Source organism: Helianthus annuus, chromosome 2 (genome assembly GCF_002127325.2).
Source record: "Helianthus annuus cultivar XRQ/B chromosome 2, HanXRQr2.0-SUNRISE, whole genome shotgun sequence".
NCBI lineage: Eukaryota > Viridiplantae > Streptophyta > Magnoliopsida > Asterales > Asteraceae > Helianthus > Helianthus annuus.
The window spans coordinates 26,258,165-26,283,582 of NC_035434.2; the positions used below are offsets into that span (position 1 = coordinate 26,258,165).

The 25,418-nt window shown below is 40.9% G+C and overlaps 1 non-coding gene across 1 annotated transcript; it reads left to right on the forward strand.

The window, feature by feature from the left end:
* Positions 1 to 7,007: 7,007 nt before the first annotated feature.
* Positions 7,008 to 7,114, forward strand: LOC118489916. The gene has a single exon (XR_004887928.1). It is a non-coding gene; the product is annotated as a small nucleolar RNA R71 (small nucleolar RNA).
* The last annotated feature ends 18,304 nt before the right edge of the window (positions 7,115 to 25,418 follow it).

Below are 25,418 nucleotides of genomic sequence, written 5' to 3' on the forward strand. Positions count from 1 at the left end.
TGTAATCATGGGACGCCTCGGGACATCATCTCTGACCGTGACCCTCGGTTTACCTCGCGATTGTGGGAAACGTTTCAAGCGGCTCTCGGTACTACGCTTAACTTGAGTACCGCATTTCACCCTCAAACCGACGGTCAAACAGAAAGAACGACCCGTACTCTTGAAGACATGCTCCGTTCGTGTGTCATAGATTTTGGTGGTAATTGGGATAAATACCTGCCGTTAGTTGAATTCTCGTATAACAACACTTATCATACCAGCATACAAATGGCACCATTCGAGGCCTTATACGGAAGAAGATGTCGATCACATATTGTATGACACGAGATCGGTCACTCGCAACTAACCAGTCTCGAGCTATTACAAGAAACGACTGACAAAGTCCTCCAAATTCGAGACAACTTGTTGAAAGCTCGAAGTAGACAGAAAAGTTACGCCGATAGACGACGCAAGCCCCTTGAATTTGACGTTGGCGACTACGTACTCCTAAAGGTATCACCATGGAAGGGTGTGGTCAGATTCGGCAAAAAAGGGAAACTAGCGTCTCGATATGTTGGACCTTTTAAGATTCTGGAAAAGATCGGAAAAGTCGCCTACAGACTCGAACTACCGGAGGAACTCAGTAATGTCCACCCGGCGTTCCATGTGTCAAACCTCCTAAAGTGCCTGGCTGAGCATGATTTAATTGTACCTATCAACGACCTCCAAATAAACGAACACTACACTTCGCGGAGAAGCCTGTCGAAATCATGGATCGCCAAACCAAGCAGCTCAGACGCTCGCGCATTCCTATTGTGAAAGTCCGATGGGAAGGCAAACGAGGCGCAGAGTTCACGTGGGAACTCGAAAGCGACATGAAGGCGAAGTACCCGCAGTTGTTTGTTACGGCTTCAGCCTAATTTCGGGACGAAATTCCCTAAACAAAGGGAGGCTGTAACACCCCAGTGTTTCGAAAGTCAAAGTCAAAGTCAAAGTCAAGATTTAAGTCAAAGGAAGAAAAGATTGCTAATGGCAATCTGTCTCTCCTTGCTCAATTCCTGTTTTGACTTCTTTGACATTTTAGTTAGTTGATGCGTGTGTAGTGCGATATATTTTAGATGTATATTTAAGCCCTTTTTACACTTTTAGCCAAGTTTTAAATTTATAAAAACACGATATTTACTAACACTAAACACACATATGGGCAAGTGCACCCATCGTGGACGTAGTATAGTGTTGGTAAGATACCGAGGTCGTCCAAGGACACAAGAGCTTTTAGTACCGGTTTATCCTCAACGTCTAATCAAATCAAAAAGTTAGAAAAATGTTTTTTAAATTAAGAAAGTAAAAACTAACTAAATGCTGAAAATAAAATAAAATAAAAACAGATAGACAAGATGAATCACTTGGATCCGACACGTGTATTAGTATAACCTTTGATTATTTTCACACTTTTGCACTTGTTTAAGAGATTATCTTAGTTATTGTAGTAGGCCCCTCTTTTGAAGGCGACGTTACCCTCAACCCAGTAGTTTGAGTCAGCAAGGATACAATCCTAAAGGGTCGGATTATTGAAAGATAATGAATTAAGTTATTAATGCAAATTGTGGTAGGCCCCGCTTTCGGCGGTGACGTTACCCTCGGCTAAGTAGTCTGAGTCAGCAGGGATACAGTCCTAAATAGCCGGGTTATAGTATTAATAGTAATTAACTTATGAGGGGGTCAAAGAGTTTAGATCCCCGCCATCCAATACCTATGGGCATTGAAGGAGATCCTACTAAATTTGACCCAGGTCCCAAGCAGGACCTCTAAACGCTGAACAAGGGCAAGACCCTTACCAAACCGTTCCCTTAACCCCCGACCAGGTAGCCAACATACCTCCATATAGACCGTGGAGATATGAATGGTGAAAATCTTTTATTTTATATAGACAGTAAAATAACGCCAAGACACCACGGACAAACGATAAGGAAAGATCACCTTCAACATAAGTAACTAGTTATTAAAGTCATTAATACAAAACCAAATAAAAAGTGCAAAAGATTAAAAATAAAAAGTATTATACTAAACACTTGTCTTCACCAAGTGATGTAAGAGACTTAGGCAAACATGGCCTTGATTGTCAAGAACTCTTACGATCAATCTTGGATCCCGAGACGACTCACACACTCTACGATGGACAATGGATGATGGTGGTGGATGATGGTGTTATTGTGGTGGTGGGTGGTGGATGGAGTGTGAGAGAGGTGGTGTGCCAAGGGATGAGATTGAATGAAACCAAGCACTCCTATTTATAGGCTGAACAGAAGGCTGGGCACGGCCCCGTGTCCGCTGGACAAGCCCCCGTGCCCGTCTGACACTCTCTCTCCTCATTAATTGTAATTCGCAATTACAATTAATGCGCCTGCTGTACTTTCACCACGCCCCCGTGCCCGCTGGACACGGCCCCGTGGTGGGCAATGGAAGCTTCTATAGGTTTGTCTTTTATGCTGCTTCTTGGGCACGGCCCCGTGTCCGCTGGACACGGGGCGTGTTCAGTCTTCTGCTTTCTCTTCTTTGCCTTGGAGGATGCCGTTGAGGGTCCGGGCAGTCTACCTTTATTCCTTTTCTTGTATTTATGCTAGAATTAGTTGTCTTTTTGCTTCTTTTGTGAATTTGAGCTCATTTCATCCTGAAAATACAAAAGAAAGACAAAAACACTCTTTTTCCAACATTAGTACTTAAAAAGGGTTAGTTTTATGCCTTAATTGATGTGATTTATATGTTGCATTTTACACACATCAAATACCCCCACACTTGAACTTTTGCTTGTCCTCAAGCAAAACTCTTTAAATGTGGCTTACACTCCCAAATGGAATGGGTAGAAGAGAAAGTTTTTGGCTTGTCCTAGAGTGTCGGGAATCCAAGATCTTTGTAAGATAAATTATTTATTCGGGCATAGCATGCCTTATTAAAATTCCATTTATATACAAGTTCACATACCTCACGGGAGATCACTCAACTCTCGGCCGAAGGTGTAATTTTTTAGTGAATCACTCGAGAGCGGCATGGAACTTACGCCTTCCATAGGCTTGCCAAGCAATCAATCCTCCTCCTTTTTAACTTTTTACCTTTGTAAATATCAAGAGGACTTTTTTGGGTGAAGGGTTAGGCTTGGGTTAAAGGTGGGTGGTTGGGTTAGTGGTTAGTAAAAGGGCGAAAATCGTAAAAAGCGTCGGTTTTCGTGACACACCTTGTTTATAGTGACTTTTTATTTTGAAGTATTTCTACAAACAAGCTTTTATATGGCTTTTGTTTGTTTTTGACTTCATCAAGTTTTTTTTTTTTTTTTTTTAGAGTCACAAAAAATAGCGAGCTTACGAAAAACCGAGCTTGTTACTAAAATAAAGGGTGAAAAATAAAAAGGTTTTTGGTGGGTGAAAAGGTTTTAGGGTAATGAAATGAAAGGTTTAGGCTCAAAGGGGCTAACTAGGGGGATTTTGGGTAGGTGGTAAAAAAAATGAAAAATAATGGTGTAGAAAGAAAAATATTGTTAGTCCTAATGCCTCCATCACTTACTTACTTGGGTTTACTTACTTACTTGGGTTTAAGTTGGTAAGGACCGGGAATGTATCGTCGTGGCAAGTTCTAGAGTTGTAAGAACCAAGCGGCTATTCACACAAGAAACGAAAAATGAGCATTTAGTCTAAAGATGTATATTTGTATGCTCAATAAATGCTCAAAACTCACTTTTGTGGGAATGGGTTTTTAATGTGATCAAGTATATATAATCGAATTTTTAACTAGACTTATTATGCCGTTTCGTAATTTTCTTATGTTGGTTCTTTGTTATCACGACGCTATCGATTGTAAATTTGTAAAAATATAACCTTTTTAGAACTTGTTACTCCCAAATTAAACCAAGACAAGCAAATAGTAAAAAAAAACGAAAAGTTTTTGAAAAAAAATTTGGGGTGTTTAGCGGTTCCAATAGAGTTTTGTGTAAGGCTTATATTTAGGATTTGCAAAATTCAAGGTTTTAGCATCCCCCCCACACTTAAATTACACATTGTCCTCAATGTGTCCCAAAAATAATATTTTCGGTTGATTAGAATGTGTAAAAGTGGGTTAAAAGGCAAAGATTTATGTTACTGGCTTCCTGGACACGGCCCCGTGGTGACCGGGCACGGCCCCGTGGTCAGGTGCCAGTAACAGAAATTAAAGAGTTAAGACAGAAGCCTGGACACGGGGGCGTGTCCGCTGAACACGGCCCGTGTCCAGTTACCTGAACTGGGTGTTTTTCTGCAGGTGGCTCAGCACGGGGCCGTGTTGGTTGGGCACGGCCCGTGTTGAGCCTTCTGTGACGGAGATTTGTGTCGGGTTGCTCTGTTCTTTGTGCATGGGTCCATTTTTCTTGTTCCCTCTTTCATCCATTACCACCATGAGTGTGTTTTATTCTGCAAATTAAAACTAAAAGATTAAACTAACTAAGGATAGTTCCGCGGAATGCCTCCGTGGTGCGCCACGTTTATAAGGGTCCTTGGCTAGACCCAATGCGAGGTTATATGTTTTCTGAGTGGGATGTCTGGCGTCCCATGTTACACCGTCGGAGAGCAGCATCCAAGCTCGAATCAATAACCTTCATGTAATTGACCGGGTCGTCGTCCTCAATTCTCTTCCCAACCCCGAACTTCACTTCATCATCCCCGTACCTCAAGGTGAGTGTCCCGTCATTCATATCTACCACTGCTTGGGCGGTGGCAAGGAAGGGTCTCCCTAGTATAAGGGGGACCTCGGTGTCTTCCTCCATATCGAGTATGACAAAGTCAGCTGGATAAACGAATCTGCTTACCTTTACCAAGACATTCTCGATGACACCTTGTGGGAATTTGACGGGTCGATCAGTGAGTTGTATGCTCATTTTTGTAGGGCTTGTGGTTCCTAAGCCGAATCTTTTAAACATTGATGAGGGCATGAGGTTAATGCTATCCCCAAGGTCGGCTAAGGCATTACGAACGGGTAGGGCTGCAAACGAACCGAACGAACACGAACACGGTCTTGTTCATGTTCGTTTGTTAAGGATTTCATGTGTTCACGAACACTTACCGAACGAGATTTTTTGTTCGTGTTCGTTTGTTAAGGAAATGAACTTGTTCGTGTTCGTTTGTGTTCGTTTGTTAATTTAGGTACCGAACACAAACGAACGTTCATGAACGCACACAGATGCAAACGAACACAAACAAACGTTAATGAACATAAACAAACACAAACGGACATATATTTACTTTCGAAGATGATCATAACAAAAAAAAAAAAACACTAAGTAGATCCACCCAAAATATACCAAGCTAATTATCCAAACTTGAGTAGCTTAATATATAATTTTTATAAACATAACTAACACAAAGTAGTGTCTCAAAACTTCATCTTACACTTCAAGTCTCCATTTAATCCACCAAAATAACCTTGAGATCGTCTATAACCAAAATAAACTTGAATTCGTCCAACCATCATCAAGTAAGCTCAACACATATGACATAAACAAACGATAGAATATAAGTTGGGTAATAAAATTAAATAATATATATATATATGTATATATTCCTATACACAAACGAACACGAACATACAAACGAACATAAACAAACGAACACAAATGAACACAAACGAACGTAAACGAACACGTTACCGAACGTTCACGAACACAAATGAACGAACATGGCCTTTGTTCATGTTCGTTCATTTAACTAAACGAACGAAATTTTTTGTTCGTGTTCGTTCATTTATTAAACGAACGAACACAAACGAACTTCCCGCCGAATGGTTCATGAACTGTTCGCTGAAAGTTCAGTTCGTTTGCAGCCCTACGAACAGGTGATTCCCCTATTGAGCAAGGAATCGTGAAGCTTCCGGGATCGATTTTCTTTTGGGGAAGTTTATTGAGTACGAGGGCAGAGCATTCTTCGCCTAAATTAACTAATTGCAAGTTCTCAATTTTCTTTTTATGTGTAAGGAAGTCCCTCATGAATTTAGAGTACTTGGGCATTTGGGTTAGGACTTCGATAAAAGGAATATTGACATGCAATTGTTTTAGCAGACTTTCGAACTTTGCGAATTGCTCATTGGTCTTTTGACGAATTAACCTACCGGGGTATGGAACTCGAGGAGCCTTGGTAGGCTCTGGTGACGGAGGGGAGTTCTTTTCCTGCAGAGGTGTGGGTATTGTTTCCTCCGTTGGTGGCAGCACTTCTGCAGGCCCTACGGTGCGGTTCCGTAGTGTGATGAGGTGAACTTGCGCTTTTGGGTTCGTTTCGGTATTGCTAGGTAATGCGCCTTGTGGTCTCTCGGAAAAATTTTGAGCTATTTGATTTAATTGTTTTTCTATGTTTTGAATACTAGCTTGTTGATTTCTAAAATTTGATTCTAATTGTAGAAACCTTTCCGAGTTTTTCTTATCAGTGTCGGAGACGAGGCGAGATACAGTATCTTCGAACCTTTCTCGTCCACTTAGTTGTTGAGTGAAATTTTGTGACTCATTTCCTGGTTGCTGAAAGTTTGTTCGTTGGGTTTGTTGGTTACTACTCTTGCCGGGTTCCCTCCAACCAAGGTTTGGGTGGTTTCGCCATCCTTGGTTGTAAGTTCCCGCTGGGGGACCCGACGGCCTAGGTCTATTATCAATGTAGTTTACCATTTCTTGTTGATCGTCTGTTTCTTTCATGCAACTCCAATTTTCATGTGACCCACCACACCCTTCACAAGCCATAACCGAGACTGTTTTTGTCATTTCCAATTTTTTTATTTTTGAAGAAAGGGCCTCGATTTGGGCTTGTAAAGAAGTGCTTTCATCGACCTTATGGGCGCCCGGGGCGATAGACTCATTTCCCCGGGGGGTGTGCCATTGAAAATTGGTTTGAGCAATTTCCTCAATTTGATTATATATTTCGTGTGGGCGTCGATTACCTAAAAGTCCCCCGGAGCTAGAATCAAGTGTCTGCCTAGTGTGTGGCAACAATCCATTATAGAAAGTGGATACTTGTTGCCATATTGCGAGGCCGTGATGGGGACACTTGCGTAATAGCTCCTTGAACCTTTCCCAAGTTTCATATAAGGATTCCCCGTCCTCTTGTGAATATGTATTAATTTCAGTCATTAACTTAGCAGTTTTAGCGGGAGGGAAATACTTATATAGAAATTTTTGGGCTAGTTCATCCCAGGTGTTTACCGATCCAGCTGGGAGGGCGTTGAGCCAAGCTTTCGCTCGGTCTTTTAGTGAGAAGGGAAACATACGGAGGCGGATGGCGTCGTTTGATGCTCCATTGATCCGAAAGGTATCACATATTTCCAAGAAATTAGTTATATGTAGATGGGGATCCTCGTCCGCAAGCCCATGGAAGGTTGCGGAGTTTTGGAGCATTTGTATCAAATGCAGCCGGAGTTCGAAGTTATTAGCTTCGACATTCGGAGCATTGATAGCGGCGCCTAGATTACCTACGGTGGGTCGTAGATAATCCATAAGGGTACGTTGGTCCGCCATTGGAGGTGGATCACCCGAAACCTTCTCTTGGTTTTTGGCTTTCAACCTTTTTCTGAGAAAGCGTTCGGGTTCTTCTAGTGGTTCTTTTATGTCTTTATTGGAACTGGAGCTCATACACTACGTAAGGTTGGCGTCGGGTTCCAAGTCCTGCAATAAAAACAGAAAAGAATGTTGGTCAGAAGGTTCACCACGGCCCCGTGTTGAGCGAACACGGCCCGTGGTCGGAGTTTCAGTGATTGTTTCCCAAATCCCCAGTTACTGGAAGTTGGGCACGGCCCCGTGTTGCACCGGCACGGCCCCGTGGTCAGCCTTCTGTAACTTGGAAAACAAAAACTGCCAGTAACAATGCTGGGCACAGCCCGTGTCCGACCAGGCACGGCCCCGTGCTGAGCTCTGCAGAAGCTGAAAAATTAAGAAAAATCCTAAAAATTAAAAAGAAAAGTAAAAATATGATTAGGCCGTTGATTCCTAACTTTCTTAAAATCCTTGTGTCCCCGGCAGCGGCGCCAAAAACTTGATGCGTGTGTAGTGCGATATATTTTAGATGTATATTTAAGCCCTTTTTACACTTTTAGCCAAGTTTTAAATTTATAAAAACACGATATTTACTAACACTAAACACACATATGGGCAAGTGCACCCATCGTGGACGTAGTATAGTGTTGGTAAGATACCGAGGTCGTCCAAGGACACAAGAGCTTTTAGTACCGGTTTATCCTCAACGTCTAATCAAATCAAAAAGTTAGAAAAATGTTTTTTAAATTAAGAAAGTAAAAACTAACTAAATGCTGAAAATAAAATAAAATAAAAACAGATAGACAAGATGAATCACTTGGATCCGACACGTGTATCAGTATAACCTTTGATTATTTTCGCACTTTTGCACTTGTTTAAGAAATTATCTTAGTTATTGTAGTAGGCCCCTCTTTTGAAGGCAACGTTACCCTCAACCCAGTAGTTTGAGTCAGCAAGGATACAATCCTAAAGGGTCGGATTATTGAAAGATAATGAATTAAGTTATTAATGCAAATTGTGGTAGGCCCCGCTTTCGGCGGTGACGTTACCCTCGGCTAAGTAGTCTGATTCAGCAGGGATACAGTCCTAAATAGCCGGGTTATAGTATTAATAGTAGTTAACTTATGAGGGGGTCAAAGAGTTTGGATCCCCGCCATCCAATACCTATGAGCATTGAAGGAGATCCTACTAAATTTGACCCAGGTCCCAAGCAGGACCTCTAAACGCTGAACAAGGGCAAGACCCTTACCAAACCGTTCCCTTAACCCCCGACCAGGTAGCCAACATACCTCCATATAGACCGTGGAGATATGAATGGTGAAAATCTTTTATTTTATATAGACAGTAAAATAACGCCAAGAACCACGGACAAACGATAAGGAAAGATCACCTTCAACATAAGTAACTAGTTATTAAAGTCATTAATACAAAACCAAATAAAAAGTGCAAAAGATTAAAAATGAAAAGTATTATACTAAACACTTGTCTTCACCAAGTGATGTAAGAGACTTAGGCAAACATGGCCTTGATTGTCAAGAACTCTTACGATCAATCTTGGATCCCGAGACGACTCACACACTCTATGATGGACAATGGATGATGGTGGTGGATGATGGTGTTATGGTGGTGGTGGGTGGTGGATGGAGTGTGAGAGAGGTGGTGTGCCAAGGGATGAGATTGAATGAAACCAAGCACTCCTATTTATAGGCAGAACAGAAGGCTGGGCACGGCCCCGTGTCCGCTGGACACGCCCCCGTGCCCGTCTGACACTCTCTCTCCTCATTAATTGTAATTCGCAATTACAATTAATGCGCCTGCTGTACTTTCACCACGCCCCCGTGCCCGCTGGACACGGCCCCGTGGTGGGCAATGGAAGCTTCTATAGGTTTGTCTTTTATGCTGCTTCTTGGGCACGGCCCCGTGTCCGCTGGACACGGGGCGTGTTCAGTCTTCTGCTTTCTCTTCTTTGCCTTGGAGGATGCCGTTGAGGGTCCGGGCAGTCTACTTTTATTCCTTTTCTTGTATTTATGCTAGAATTAGTTGTCTTTTTGCTTCTTTTGTGAATTTGAGCTCATTTCATCCTGAAAATACAAAAGAAAGACAAAAACACTCTTTTTCCAACATTAGTACTTAAAAAGGGGTTAGTTTTATGCCTTAATTGATGTGATTTATATGTTGCATTTTACACACATCATTAGTCTATGTTGTGTTTTGCGTCAGTTGTATTATGTGGAGTAATTAATTATAATCGTAGTAGTCGGTGCATATTTATCGCTACAAATTGCTTTACAATAGGAAGTAACAATGCGATAAAGTTACCTAAACGCTAGACGAACTAATCTAATCAACATCGCCCTCGCAAACTCGAATTTCACATTTTGGTTATTGTTATATGTGTGTGTGTGCCTTATGTGTTACTTGTGCATGTTTATTTCTATTATGTGTGTGATAATCAATTGAATCGCAATCGAACTCAATCGCAATCGCAGAACGAATACGAAATAAGGATGATTGTATGTTGATTTAGTATGATAATTACTGGAGAAGAGATAGTACGAGATATGAGTGGTTGGGATTAAAAGTAATTTGAATAGGAAACTCTATTGTATTCGCATCACTCGTAATCGAAATCGAAATATCAAAAATCGTCGCACCGGATACTCGAACCAGATGCCTGCCAACCGGACCGCCATCCGACCGTGCTGCCATCCGGTCGAGATGCCATCCGACCGGGCTGTCACCTGGGTGAGATGTCGTCTGACCGACCCACCTTTCCTCTTTTTGAATCCTATAAATACCCATGTCACTTTCATTCTTTCTACTTTTGGCAACTCTCTGACCGAACAGCCCGTGCTCCCCACCTTTTCTTCGATTTCTCTCAAATCAAGTAAGATCTCGTCCTAAATCTTGTACTTCCTTAATCTACACGCACTCCTACACCTTTCTATCTTTTGAATCTTGACTTTTAACCGTGAAATCACTAGATTTGAGGTGTTCTAGGATGATGTCATCATGGTGTTCTTGGGAACTTCATGTTTTGGCTTCAATCCACCAAGAACAACTTAGATCTAACCGATTTCCACACCAATAAACAAAGATCTTGCATAGATCTAAACATATTCATGGTGAAAAAGGATTGGGAGATCGTCTCTAACCTTCTTTCAACTTTTACACTCAAGGCACTCAACACCGATAGAATCGGACCTTGTTCTAGCCTTCTACTCATTCTTGGTGTCGTGCTAGTTCAAGATCTGGATTCTACACACGAGACCACTGATTTCGGGTTAACCAAGAACAACCGCCTTGCACCGGTTGACTGGTCGAACTAGGGTGATTCGTGTATGACCGGACCACTGGGTCAAGATGAGATTCTGTTGGTTAACACGTTGACAAAATGTCTTGATAAAACTACAAACAATCAAGACAGCCAAGTGAAAGACGAACGAAACGACCAGGACGGAAAGCTATCCAACCGGACTACTATCCGAACGGACCGCCATCCGAGCGACTGGCCATCCGAACGGCTTACACCTTGGGTCCCACACTTAACCAAATTTATCTGAAGTTGAGTATTGAACGAATTGCTATCCAACCGGACTACCATCCGACCGGATTCTCTTCAGATCATGAGATACTTGACTTTAACACTTAAACGATTTTCAAACATGTTCAATGCACTAAGGGTGCCACCCGACCGGACTGCTGTCCGATCGAGTGACAACCTGCTGTGAACTTGTTCTCACTGAAGTGTCAACCTGTCGGATTGCCGTCCGATCGGACGACCGTCCGATCGACCGACCTGAAGGGCAGAGATACTTCAATGTTTTCAAATGCTACAACAAAAGCCTCAAAAGTCAAACCATCATACACAAACACATCCTTCTCAAAGGAAGAAACAATTCACTCGAATAGTCATCCGACCGGACTACTATCCGACCGGATCACTGTCCGAATGAATGGTCACTGCACGACCGACTGTCCGATCAGATTACCATCCGACTGAACAGCTATCCGACCCAGAAAACACTTGCATCGTTTTACGCGTCTCTTATCATTATGCTATCAATCTGTTCAGGCTAACCTTACTCTCTAAGCGCTCCCTTCAATCCATCAACCGCTGTGAATATACTCGAACCCTTTTTGCCTTCGCATTTTTGGGTGTTACATACGTTACTTATTCTAAATCACAATCGGACACACTAGTCAATACTTTTAACGCTAACCGATACCGCATGTTATACGTGACTTAATGAATGCTTGTTTGTTATGTTTACACATGGAATGCTGTCTACCTGCCTTAACGACGATAGTACTATAGTTTGGACTCAGCACCCGTTCACACGGGGGTTGTTAAGGACAATTATTTGCATGGATTACAGTGGTGATCATGTATTACGAACTGCCTTAGGCAGTCAACACGCAGTCATTGGTATCGATAGGTTCATGTCGATAACTAACATGCTTCGTTTTCCTCTGTGTACGTGCTGGTTATGCGTAAACTACTTCGAACTCTATATGCTATTATCAAACTTGTATACTCGCCTTTACACTATGTGTATTAACTTTATTTTAACGTATGTGACAGGTGTTTAGGATACTTATCTGCTAGGAAAACGAGGCTAGAATAAGGTGCTAGAGGCCAACAAATAGTTGTCTGTACAATTTGAATCTGAGTTGTCGGAACAGAACTAATTGCCTAGATTTTGTCTGTAATAATTTATTTTCCTTTTGAGACATGGTATGGGACATGTTATTTTAAATTGATTGGTAATGATAATTGTCATGGAAACTTCTGGACAATCTGTTTCGCTCATTGCCATGCCTTGATGTTTCCGCCATCGGTTGGGGTGTGACAGTTATGAAGGATCTTGTGAAGGTAGTGCAAGTGAAGGTGAAAAGGTAGAAGGTGTACAGACCACCCCTAGCAAACGTGTAAAGTCTACATCTAGAAAAAGTGTAAAGGCTAAGAGTAGGAAAGATAGAACTGATAAGGTAGGTTAGTGATCGGAGTGTCGCGCTCCGGTCAAAGATAATATTTATAAGCCCTATTTACCCTTAACAAATAGCTAGTGGTAGCAAGGGGTCGAACCACGAAGAGCATGTGGTTTGTGAATGGATTCGATTGAATTATCAAAAAGTGTCACAAATTATGAAGCTTGCTATGATATTTTGTATTTTTGTTTTGTTGAAAGATGTGAATTTAAACTAATGGAATTGATTTAATTGATTAACGACAAATGATTAACGATTGCGAGAAAAATTGATTACTAAACAATAATAAGAAAAAGGGTTCACACCCGGTTTCGGTAATTGCCAACCTAGGGTTTCTACAAGTTTTTAGATTCAACTCAATTGTATACGATTAGCGGATTTAGTGTACCGTGACTTAGGTGCCAATGACTATCAACGTTTCAAAGAACGGACAAGAATGCACTTTGTAATCAACACACGTAAAACCTAACCAAGACAATGCATAACTACACATAACCATTTCGTAAAGTCATAACTTTTAACATCGTTCGACAATTTACGAATACGAAACAAATGTAAACTATTGTCAAAAGTTTCAAAAATCAATACAAGTTGTCACAAAGTTGAATCAAGAACAATTCAAAACCCTAAATTTAACAACTACCTACACCGGGGTGAAACCAAGGTGATTAGCCGCTCATGGTTGAAGAAACTCGATCACCGGATGATTGGGACCTGACTTGGAACATCTTGAAGCTTGAATGATGGGGAAGTGACAGATGTTGAGGGTTTTGGTGAATGATGATGATAGAGATGATGTATAGTTGATTAGGATTAGTGATGGATTGATGATTGTGAAAGATGGTGATGATTCGGATTATGATTCGGGTGATAGTGATGATGGATGGTGAATTGGTGATGAAAAATTGTTGGTCTTGGCTCCAAGATCACTTTAAAAAACTCCAAGGATGTATAACTCCCGTATAATGATGGCCCCCCATGTTTTGATTCGTCCAAAACCCAAAAAGTCAACAATTTCGTGTTTGCAAGATAGGGGAGCCGTCGCCGACGGCCTGAAGCCCCGTCGGCAACGGTGCATGCTTTTGTTGATATGGCTGACGGCCAAAGTTGCTGTCTACGTACAAAACGGACGACGGAGCTTTACACATACCGTCGGCGACGGCCCATGTGGGCGTCGGCGACGGTGCCTGGAATCCCATCTTTCTGTTTTTTTTTTCATTTCTTGAGTCCGGTTGACCCGTTTCGCGTTCCGATAATTCGTTTTTTGTCCCGGTGACCCGTAAAGCTCCCGAAAAGCTCCTTAAACTCTGCTAGACCTGCAAAACAAGTATCTAATCAAAAGTAGGCTATTCGAAATTAAAACTTGTGTAAAAACATCAAATTAAACAATTACAAGCACCGGTTTTCGACCACGTATCACATCCCCACACTTGTCTTTTGCTTGTCCTCCAGCAAATATGTTTTTCACTTTCACGTGGGTCGAACAAAGAACACACTCCCCATCCCCGAGACTAAGCTTAAGGTCTATTGTCATACAAAAATTCAAATTCTTTACAATTTTCAACATATTTAACGGTAAAGTGAATTCACATATAAAATTGTTATCCAAGATGAACCCGCCCGTGAAACCAACAAGTCATGCACATCCCTCACAATGTTCTCTCCACTCGGCTTGTAAATTGGCTAATATTTATAATGTATTAGCACTTAAACAATTAATCGCTCGAAACCGATTAGAACACGTACCCGGAGAGGCTTGCAACTCAATCATTCTCCACCACTAAACACAAATACTAAGCACAAGTCAAAAGGTCTTTATAAGGGTTGTAACGGGGCTAGGCTAAGGGTAGGAAATAGGAGAATTTAAAGTGGCTAAGGTGATGAAAATTTGATTTTTATTACAAACCACTAAACTAGACAAAACTAAATGTAAACATCAGCTATGAGGCAACAACTTTCGCCCTTTTATTCAACAACTACTAACACATCTTTTTGTTCTTTTCTAAATGGTTTTCACTTCTTTTTCATAACATTTTCTGATTTTTTTTATATGCAAACAATCAAATATAACTATACAAAAACGACTCCTATAATCGAATTTCCATCACACGGGTTTAACAGAAAAAGGTTTAAAGTTATGGGCTATCGGGTGATCAAACGAAAGGATTAGGCTCAAAATTGGCTACTAGGGGATAATTTTTGGTTAAGGATATGAAAATGGTGTAAAAGGAAAAAGGTTTACCTAATGCCTTAATCATTCTCGTGCTTGTATTCGGTCTATGGTCTCAAACGTATCAAAAGTTGCAAGTTCTACAATACATGACTAATGGTCCACTCAAACAAAGAAACATAGGTATGTAATCTATGATATAAAAGTGGCTCAAAACCTCACCTATCTAAAAGGGTATGGTATGTGACATGCATGAAATACTAGTTTCTTAGGCGGATTATTCCCAAATAACCACCCGCTAAATACCCGCCGTGCTATTAATTTGAACTTGACCCTGACAAAAGACCAAATGGGTTGTGGCATCCCTCTTTGACTTAGTTACTTGTGCTTTAAGACCGCTTTTGAAACAAGACATTTTTGAAAATTTTTTGAAATTTTCCCCCATCCCCACACTTGAGGTAAACATTGTCCTCAATGTGTAGTGTTTAAATGAACGGGTCAAAATCGAAAACTTTTACTACTCCCCCATCCCCACACTTGAGGTAAACATTGTCCTCAATGTGTAAGAAGTAGAGTTTTTTTAAGGCATACAAGGGATGTGACACGACTAACTTCCCCAAAATTTCACCCCGGAAAAATAATATACAATTTACAATCCACTTATTTGCTAACTAAAAATAAAAAGTAAAAAGAAACGTATGCACCTGATTTTTTAGCTCATTCCTCATGTGCTCTTCTTCTCTTCAAGAAAACGGTTGTCCCACGAACACAATGCACCTACAAATCTTAACCCTTGTGTAGAAGCATGCTTCTCACAACCATCAAAATTTGTTAGTTACCTAGTTCTACCACTTTTATGAAAATATTACCAAGCCATACGTTATTTCACTTTGATTTATGTGGAAAATAATTTATAACAATAACAAACCTAACTCACTTTCGTAGGAATCACGGTTGCATTAAGCTTATGCAACAAGCCCTTTTAAACCCCCAATAGCTTGGGAGGACGAGTAGGTCTCGTGAGGGTTATATAGGGAACACACCCACAACGTTCATTTAACCAGGCAGAAATAAATAAATAAATAAATAAATAGAACTAAAGTAAACAAAATATACAACAACAACAAGAACACAAAACATACCTTGCCTTTACCGCTGATATCGCTCGTTGGGGTTAACTGGCGGGTTTGGCTGGTATTGATAACCAGTGAGGGCCTCAAACATCTCCCTATAGTTATCGAGTGGACTCTGCTCTCCTTGAGGTGTTGGTTGGTAAGGAATCGGAATGAAGCTGGAGCCTACTGCCTCAAGCCAGTGAGGGGTTGGATCGGATGGGCCTCGTGGATGGGGGAGATTGGGGTAATCGGTCCACCCCGAGTGTTCGGAATAAGGGAGACTGGCTTCATTGTCTTTTTGATGTCGCTCCTGATCATGGAGCACCTTGGCATTATTAATAGCCATTTGGTTAGAAACACATAAAGCTCTCCATCGGCGTTGTTCCAATTCTCTTTGTTCGTTTTGACGCCTTGCCTCATCTTCCTCCCATGCCCGTCTTCGGGCCCTATCTTCCTCTTGCAACTGTAACAAGTGTTCCATTTGTGACTTTGTAGTGCTTGTTGCAATTGTTGTTCCTCCATTTGTTTCTCCATCCTCTCGCGAAAGGATGCTTGGAAAGCCCACTGTTCTTGCGTGTACGCCCCGTACGTCTCTTCCCATCCTTTCCTTCTTACCTCATATTCTCTTCCCTCACCTATACATGCCGAGACGTTATCATAAACCGCTTATTGCCCGTGGTTCCAATTCTGGTACGTCGGCCCCTGTCTTTGATTCACAAAGTCTGCTACATCGGCAGAAATTTCCCGATGTTTCCACCTGTATCTCTGCCTTGGTCCCCGTGGACCGGGAGGCTCCGTCTCATCCTCCATATCAACCATCTCCTCATCTTCATCACCTTCTTCATCATCACCCCGATCAGTGAACCTGTAACTGTTTCCTTGTTCATCCTCAACTGTGTGAAGATGACCAAACACCTTAACCGTTATCCTCCAATGCCGCTTCATGGAGGCGAAGTTAAACTGATCGATGGGTTTAGACACCCACAACGATTCTTAGGGCAATGCGTTTTGCTGCAAAATCATCGCACTGATCAACCTCACGTAAGGGATCATCTTCCGTTTGAACGACTCCCTTGTATCCCACATGTTTATCATCACAATTTGATGCCATGATAGCCTTGGCGTCGCATACAACAACGAATGTAAGACCCGACAGTCGGGTGCCTTCACTGTCTCGCGGTCCCCAAACCGCACCATAACATTCTCCAATGAAATGCCTTGTAATATTTTACCTTCCAAAGACAAATCATTTCTGGATTCCCCTGCACCCCCAGAACCTAGCAATACCGATGCTAGCATTTGATCCAGATCAGCCGTGTTTGCCTTGTTATCCAGAAAATGGTCGTAGTCATAGTAATCATATGCTTCAACCCCAAGCGAATCAAATCTTGCGATGGCATTCGTGTGCTCAAATGACATAATCATTTGATTCTTGCCAATATTGCCGATCAACTGCCACGTAGGAGCCGGCCCATCAGAATGTTCAAACCGTAGAGTAGACAACCATTCACAAACCGCGCCCAAATACACCCGGGTGGTGATATCCTCGCACCAATCGAGTACTCGTTCCCACCCAATCTTTTCAAACCTTTGAACTATGCCGATTTTGCGGAATTCTTCGACATTCAACGTACGCTCACATACTACTCTATCGGGTACGGGCTTTGAAACACCCGTGACCATCTTCATCTTCCACATCTTCGCCTCTAATTTCTTGTTTTGGTACCGGGAAAGAGCCTTTTGTTTTTCGTCTTTCCAAACTGAGGCCGACCGACTATTCTTGGCCTCCTCCCAATCCCAATCTTGTCTATAGAGTTGCCCATCACCTTCTTCTACATTACTTAACTGTTCCCAACGTATTTGAGATTGCCCTGAGCCTGAACCGGCTCCAGAAGATGAACCTTGCCCGGAAGTTTTTGCTTTCTTTCTTCCTCCGAACATAGCTACAATCACAAGACAAGACAACAATTAGCATACCCAAATCTTTAGATAATCTCAAACTTTAAACATAATATGCAATGTTGAATTTCAATCAATAACTAGATGTAAAATCGCCTTTTTAAACTTCCAAAGTCACACATCTTATCATCTATATATCAATTAAACATGTTTATTCACAAAATTTCTCAAAGTTTCATGGTTTCAACAATATTCAACATCACAACTATGCTTAATCATGCAACTAACTAGTGTAATCACATCACTAATACTAGAGCATGTTCAAATCCCACCCAAATCAAGTAATCATTCTTAAATTCATGCTAAAACATCATACATTATGATAAACAATCTACTCTTAAACACTAAGCTTAAAATTTCGAAAGAAATCAACAATTCATATAATAATCATACATAAATTAAATGAAATTCATATCTTTGATGTAGATTGATCAAGAAAAACTAAGAAAAAGTGCAAAGCAAGAAATTTGATGAACACTCTTCAAAAACCCTAGAAATCACGCCCAGAAATCTTGCAAACAAGCAAGAATAAATGAAAACCGTGATGGGGTTTTGTTCCTCTCGAAAAAATACGCAAGATAGGCTCAAGAATCACTGGATTTGGTGGAGATTTGATGAAGTTATGAGAAGAAGAATTTAGGGTTCTAGAGTAAGTTTTTGGGGAAGATGAAGTATAAGAGAGAGAGTAGCAAGCGATTCAGGAAATTATCAAAGTTAAGATGATGTTGGGCTGATTTCGGGTCACTTGTGTGGTTAAAAATTGATTTGAGTCAAGTTTGGATACCCAATAGAGTGTTTAGGTTCGAGTCCTAAGTTCAAACTCAATTCAGCGTCGGCTGAATATAGACGCACCGTCAGCGACGGTTAGGTGGTCCGTCGGCGACGGACTCGGGAAAGTGTGGGTGTAGCCGACCGCTAATCTCGCTGCCTATGGCAAAATTGGGGCGACAGACACTTTTAAGTGACCGTAGGCGACGGTCAGTCTCACAGTCGGTGACGGTTTTCATAAAATCAATTTTTTTTTATTTTTGAATTTTATTTATTTATTTATTTTTATGAAAAATAGGATAAATTTTATGAACTTTTTATAAAGCAACTATATACATTAAAAATTCCTAAAAATTATTAAAACTCTTTTTGTGATTTTGTATAAGTTAAATTTTTAAAATGCGAAAACCGTTAACGGCCCTACCACCCCCCTCCCCCCCAAAAAAAGTCGTGTATTGTCCCTAATACACACAAATAAGTCTAAAAACATACCTTTTGTCTTCAAGATCCATTTGGAATGTCCGGACTTCACACAATCACAAGGGGTTAGTATGAAACGAAAACAATTATATCCAAAGCACTCAAACAATTAAATAATTATACATAACTTTACACAAAATGTTACCGGTCCTTTTCATTCAACCTCATAAACCGGGATGCTTACCACGAAGCTCACCGGCCGATTCCTTGTTTTCATCCACCTTTTCGTTACCATCGAGAAACTGTTTTAGCCGATGAACATTTACCGTTTGCCGTGACCCATCCTTCGGGTCCTCGATTGTAACATCACCCAATTGTCCGACCCGGGTGATCACATAGGGTCCCATCCATTTGCTTCGGAGCTTTCCGGGAAAGAATTTGAGCTTCGAATTGTAGAGCCACACCTTTTTTCCAATCTCGAACTCTTTCTTCCTCAACTTGGCATCATGCGCCTTCTTCATCCCATCTTTGTATTGGACGCGCATTCATATGCAATTTCTCTTAGATCCTCCAACTCGCATAGCTTGAGTTTCTGTTCCTTACCTGCATCATCATATTGAACATTAACCTCTTTAATAGCCCATAATGATTTATGCACAAGTTCGACCGGTAAATGACAATTTTTACCATAAACCAACAGGTAAGGTGTAGTGCCAATGGGTGTCTTATGTGCCGTACGGTAGGCCCATAAAGCATCGTTCAACTTAATTGACCAATCCTTACGGTCCGCCCGCACGGTCTTTTGCAAAATCTCTTTGATTTGCCTATTTGACACCTCAACTTGCCCGCATGTTTGCGGGTGATAGGGGGTAGCAATTCTATGGTCAACACCAAACCGTTTTAAGAGTTTTCCAAACCGAAAGTTTTTAAAATGAGATCCTCCGTCACTTATGATGACACGAGGAATCCCAAACCTTGAAAAAATATTGGTTTGAACGAAATTACAAACTACGGAATGGTCGTTCGTCTTAGTGGCTATTGCTTCGACCCACTTTGATACGTAGTCAACGGCCACCAAGATATACAAATTGCCATAAGAATTGGGGAATGGGCCCATGAAATCAATACCTCACACATTGAAAATGTCGACTACGAGGATTGGTTGCATGGGCATCTCATCCCTTTTTGAAATACCCCCTAATTTCTGGCACTCTACACAATTTTTGGAAAACTCATTTGCATCTTTAAAAATAGTTGGCCAATAAAGACCACTATTCAACACTTTATGACCCGTTTTGTGGCCACTAAAATGGCCACAACACCGAATGTAGATGCTGCAACACGCTTGGAATTTACTCATCGTCTATGCATCTTCTAATCACTTGATCCGCACACTCTTTCCACAAGTGCGGTTCTTCCAACCGGTAATACTTGATTTGAGACATGAAATGTTGCCTCCTCCGTCTATCCCAATGTTCCGGTAAGTCACCTGTAACAAGGTAATTCACAATGTTAGCATACCGTGGTAACTTATCTAATTTCATAATATGTTCATTGGGAAACGACTCATTGATCTCTAAAGCTTTAGGATCCTCTTCAACCATCAACCGGGACAAGTGGTCCGCTACCACATTCTCGGTACCCTTTTTGTCCCGTATCTCCAAATCAAACTCTTGGAGCAACAATACCCATCGAATCAATCTCGGCTTAGCATCCTTTTTCTCCATGAGGTACCTGACAGCAGTGTGATTAGAATAAATAATCACTTTACTACCCCATATATATGACCGAAATTTATCCAATGCATATACCACCGCGAGTAGCTCTTTTTCGGTGGTGGTCACTACAAAAAAATGCCATATAGTGACATACAAAAAGTGCCACAACAAAACAAAAAAGTGCCACTAAATACCTATCTAGGAATGCGCGGCACACAAAAAAAGTGCCACTAGAAGCACTGACGCTAAAGCCTTTTAGTGGCACTTTTTGGATCTGCCACACAAAAGTTTTGTGCTTTTAGCGTCACTTTTTTTTTGCCACGATATAAATAAAGGACTTTAGTGGCACATTTTTATGCCTCTAAAGAGTAATCATATATATCCATATACTAGTTTTAGTGACACAAATTTTGTGTCGTAAAATTGGTTTCAGTTAATTTAATATATTATTTCAGTGGCAAATAATTTTGTCACAAATCACATTTTCGATATAAAATACTAAATAAAAATTCCATAAATGTAAATGTAGAAATCATAATATTATAACTTCAATAATAAGTTCGATCCATAGCATATTCCAAATGTTAACAAAACATTGTGTAACAAGTAACATATCCCAAATTCTTAATGTTTACACGAGAGGCCTAAACCTTCTTTTGGGTAAGGAATTGACTATCATAAAACTTAACTCAAAAGCTTCCCTTCATATATTGATATCTACCATGCCATCATCAACCATATAGACAATCATTAGTATTAGTTCATAAAAAAATCTAAAAGTTCTTTAATTTATAAACACATTATTCTTGATTCAAAACAAAACGTTTATAAGAAAAGATCTGAACATCTAACAATTAGACAAAAACCAACACATTACCTTAACTGCAATGTCAACAAAAAATTTGAAAATAAATTATCCAAACATCTTTCTTGCCCTATAAAATGAAAAGTTTATCAATTTCATACTAAATTTACAACATAAGCATATCCATTTAATATTGCAAAATAGTTAAAGGTAATTACCATCATTATCTCTTCTTGAAAATGCTAAGGTAAATATTTGTTAGAGACCAAAGTACCAATACCAGGGACCCACAACATATAAATATAAGAAATGCTAGTACAAAAATACGTAATCGTAAAAGAAAAGAATGGTTCATTCGTGTAGTTAAATATATGTAAAAATATTAACAAGATATATGAACATACACATTTTGAGGTTGCTAACATCCTTGCTTAGAAAAAGACTAAAAATCTTGCATCACCAAGCAAATACTTCAAGGTAGTCTTAATTTGATGGGTACAAATTCAAAAGACATTTGTAGAAAAAACAATTGTATGCAAATCTTGCACCCTACATATTAGGTTCTCAAAAACAGTACATTTTCGTGAAAGAAGTTAAGGGTGAGAGGGGCACTCCTCTATTAGGGGAGTGACCTCTCTTACACACATCCAATCAGCACGCGCCACGTCAACTCCCCTCTTAAGTCCCCATTTTGCACTCAAATGTTGGCATCACTCCACTCACACAAATTATTTTTTATAAAAAAAGAAGAAAAAAATATGATTGGTGGAAAAAGAGTGGACCCACATTAACAACCAATCACCCCATCACTCTCTCCTCTCTCTCTCATGCGGTAACCTCTCACTGCAAATCCATCCCCTCCATGCGGTGAACCTTGATGGCGGCACCTCTCCCCGCGCGGTAACCACTCCCCGCTTAGACTCCCCGCAAAGCGCCCCCCACACCCTAAGGGTTTTAAGTGATTCTAGAAAATCATTACCATCTAAAGATAACAAGTTCTTAGGCTATCTCCATCCACAACCTGGTGTAATTCAATTGTGCATCCGAAAGAGTCTTACTCGCGTAGTATATGGCAACGGGTTTCTTGTCAACCCGTTTTCCCAACACGGCCCCCACCGCATAATCACTTGCATCGCACATAATTTCAAAGGGTAAAGACCAATTTGACGATTGCAAGATTGGGGCCTCAACTAACTTTTCTTTTAACTTTTTAAATGCGTTTTGACAATTTTCATTAAAATCAAACGGTTGATCTTTTAACAACAAGTTACACAAAGGCTTGGTTATGTCACTAAAACCCTTAATAAACCGTCGATAAAAACCCACATGACCTAAAAATGACCTAACACCTTTAACACTCATGGGATACGGCAAAGTAGATATAACTTGTACCTTTGCACGATCGATCTTTATCCCACGACTTGACACCACGTGTCCCAACACGATTCCCTCTTGAACCATAAAATGGCTCTTTTCCCAACTTAGGACCAAACTAGTTTCGACACATCTTTTTAGTACTTTGTCTAGTTGGTCCAAACAAGCCTCAAATGATGACCCAAAAATTGAGAAATCATTCATAAAGATTTCTAAAGACTTCCCCACCATATCTGAAAAGATACTCATCATACACCTTTGGAAGGTGGCGGGGGCGTTACATTGTCCAAACAGCATTCGCCTAAATGCGAAGGTGCCGTAGGGACAAGTAAACGTTGTCTTTGCTTGATCTTCTGGATGGATGGCAATTTGATTATAACTAGAATAGCCATCTAAGAAGCAATAAAATTGTTGCCCCGATAATTTCTCAACAATTTGATCAATGAACGGTAAAGGAAAATGATCTTTGGAAGTTGCGGTATTCAACTTCCTATAATCAATACAAATTCGCCACCCGGTTACTGGTCGAGTGGCTACCTCGGTTATTCGGATAAATGATACCCGCATCAAGCCATTTCAGCACTTCTTTCTTCACCACCTCCCGCATATTCGGATTCAATCTCCGTTGTGCATCTCGAACGGGAGTCACATTTTCTTCCGTGATGATTTTGTGCATCACCACCGAGGGACTAATACCCTTCAAATCAACAATGGTCCATCCAATCGCCGCCCGATTGGTGACCAAAACACCCATCAATTTTTCTTCTTGCTCCTCGGTTAAGTTTGATGCGATGATAACTGGGAGTGTATTGCCTTCACCCACATAAGCATACTTGAGATGCTTTGGCAATGGCTTCAATTCAACCTCCGGAGGCTCTACTAATGACGGCTTCAATTTAGTGTCAATGCTCAGTGGTAAACTCTCAACTTGGTGCGTCCATGTCGGTTTTCCCTCTCTAACCGCAAGCACCTCCAAACTTTTTACCTCCTCGTCTATGCTCTTATCCATCTCCACCCGTGACCTGTCAAACATATAACAATCCTCCATTGTGTTTTCCCCATCCACGACTGTGTCGCAAATAGGTATACACTTGTCAACAATGTTCGCCATATAGCATTTATCATCAACTGGAGGGTTCATAAGTCCGGAAAAAACATGCAACCTTAACCTTCGGTTTCCAAATGTCATGTCAACCGTTCTTGTTTTGCAATCAATTTGAGAATTTACGGTTGCTAAAAATGGTCGACCCAAAATCACCGTAGGTTGCTTGGGTGGGTCCTTGGCCACATAATCAAGTACCAGAAAGTCCAGCGGATAGTAAAAATCCTCGATTTTCACTATCACATCCGAGACAATTCCACGGGGTAATTTGGGTCAAATCGGCTAACACCACGGTGGTATTTGACGACTGAAGTGGACGAAACTCGTATTGGTCATACAAACTACCCGGTAGAATGCTCACGCTAGCACCAAGATCTAGAAGTGCCCGATTGATTTTAAAACCGCCTACTTGAATTGAAATGATAGGCGGACCCGGATCTTGAAGCTTAGGTGGAAGTGCACCCGAAAGAATCGAACTCACATTTTCGGTTAAATCTAATTTTTTAGGAAATTTATGAGTTCGTTTCTGGGTACACAATTCTTTCAAGTACTTAGCATAAGACGGTACTTGTTTGATTGCATCCAAAAGAGGTAAATTAATTTTTACTTGTTTGAAAATTTCCAACAACTCTTCTTGTTATGGACCTATTTTGTTTACAACCTTCTTCACGGGTCCCTTCAATGCTTCGGGATAAGGGGCGGTATTAGCGTCCACACCCTTTTCCTTAGCCTTAGGGATGGGTATGGTCACAACGGGGGTGTCATTATTCTTTTTCAAATCATTTTTATTTTGACCCATTTGACCATCCTCATTTTCATCCTCACTAGCATCTTCCACCACCCCTTCAACAAACTGGGGTGATGATGTTTTGACACCATTATCTATTACTCGACCACTACGTAAAGTAATTTTATTAATTGGTACCTCACGTGTGTTCCTTGAGCTTGACCCTTGATACTTAGGGTTCACTGCGGTGTCACTTGGAAGCTTTCCCGTGCTTCCTCTCATTTGAGCCATCTCCTCCGCGAGTTGGCCCACTTGCTACTCCAATGCCTTATGGGATTTATCTCGTACCTCAAACTATTTCTTCATCTCTTGATTTGAATGATTGATAGCATTCATGATAACTTAAATTTCGAATTTATCGAGTCATCACCTTGAGAGTTTGAAGCACCACCCCCATTTCCACTTTGGTTGTAACCACGTTGATAATTACCTTCACGATTTTGATACCCTTGGTTACCCCCTTGATTGTAATTCCTTTGGTAGCCCCCTTGGTTACCACCTTGACGGTTGTTATAATAATAACCACCTTGACCACCTTGATTACCCGACTGAAAATTGGGGTTCATTTGATTCGAGGCGTTACCATACCGGAAGTTAGGGTGATTTCTCAAACCTGGATGGTAAGTGTTGGAATTCATGTCGTATTGCTTTTGCTCCCCATACACTTGGTTTACCTCCTCGGTGTAATCACCCGGTCCCGT